We start from the raw sequence: 1,747 nt of genomic DNA, 5'->3' as shown, positions 1-1,747 counted from the left end.
CCGAAGGGTAAAATGTGACTTGATCAAAACATGTGAGACCTTGAGGGGATCTGACAAGCTGGTCTTTGAGAAGATGGTTCCTTCGGTGAGAAAATCTACAACAAGGGGTGACTGCTCAAAGGGAGGTGGTGGTGTAGTGGCAACATTGCCATAGAGTAATTCAGAATCCCGTGCTAATACACTGGGGTCAGGGGTTCAAATCCCACTGTAGTAGATGGTGAAATTTGGATTCAATTTTTAAAAAATGTAAATTAAAACAGAACTAATAACAACCAGGTGACCATTGACAACTGTTGCAAAAACCCATGTAGAGTCATAGAGGTGTACAGCACGGAAACAGACCCTTCAGTCCAACTCATCCATTCTGATCAGATATCCTAAATTAATCAAGTCCCATTTGCCAGCATGTGGCCATATGTCTCTAAACCCTTCTTATTCCTATACCCATCCAATTTCCTTTTAAATGTTGTAATTGTACCAGCCTCCACCACTTCCTCTGACAGCTCATTCCATAAACGCACTACCCTCTGTGTGAAAAAGTTACCCCTCAGGTCCCTTTTAAATCTCCCCCCCTCACCTAAAACTTATGCCCTCTAATTTCCCTACCCTAGGGAAAATACTGTGTCTATTTACCCTAACCATGCCCCTCATGATTTTATAAACTTCTATAAGGTCAACCCTCAGCCTCTGACACTGCAGGGAAAATGGCCCCTACTATTCAGCCTCTCCCTATAGCTCAAACCCTCCAACCCTGGCAACAACCTTGTAGATTCTTTCTGCACCTTTTCAAGTTTAACAACATCTTTCCTTGAGCAGGGAGAGCAGAATTAGCCATCCTTACCTGGTCTGGCCTACCTGTGACTCCAGACCCACAGCAATGTGGTTGACTCTTTACTGTCCTCTGGCCAAATAGGGATGGGCAATAAATGCTGACCAATCAGCAATGCCGACAGCCCATTAACAAATAAACAAAAAGTGGGGAGAGGGGGGTGACCCACTGAAGACAGAGACAAGGACAATTTGGTTCTCTGCAAGGGTTGAAAACTTGAAAAGGTGCAGAAAGAATCTACAAGGTTGTTGCCAGGGTTGGAGGGTTTGAGCTACAGGGTGAGGCTGAATAATTGGGGCCGTTTTCCCTGCAGTGTCAGAGGCTGAGGGTTGACCTTCTCTGCAAGGGTTGGACTTCTGTTCTTTCAAAGGCAATGGAGGTAGAATCTTTAAATATTTTTAAGGTATTTAGATTCTCTATAAGCCATGGGGTGAAAGGTTATCAGTCTAGTCAGGAATGTGGAGTTGATGACCAAGTCACCTCAGCCATGATCTGTTGCAATGGCAGAGCAGACTTGAATGACTGGGTGATCTACTCAAGATCACAGAGTTATCACAGCACAGAAAGAGGCTAATCAGCCCTACACTGCCTCATCAAATGAGCCTCATTACCAAGAGCCAGTTTCCTGCTTTTTCCCTACACCTTGCACATTATTTTAATCCAAATTATTACCCAAAGCCAACTTGAATGCCTTGTGATCCTGGTCATCACCTGGGTGTTCAAATGTTACAAAAGCAAAATATAGAGCATGGTAGAGGCTGAAGTTAACTGCAGAAAATGTTAGAATACTCAAAAGACCTGGCAGCATCGATGGAAAGGAAAGCAGAGTTCAGGCTGATTGCCTTTCCCCAGAACTGGAAAAAGTTAAAAATGTAAGAAATCGACAACAAGTTCAAAGCCAGGGAAGGGGGGAGATTG

This window comes from Chiloscyllium plagiosum, chromosome 9 (assembly GCF_004010195.1).
Source record: "Chiloscyllium plagiosum isolate BGI_BamShark_2017 chromosome 9, ASM401019v2, whole genome shotgun sequence".
Classification (NCBI taxonomy): Eukaryota; Metazoa; Chordata; class Chondrichthyes; order Orectolobiformes; family Hemiscylliidae; genus Chiloscyllium; species Chiloscyllium plagiosum.
This window is presented reverse-complemented; position numbering follows the sequence as displayed.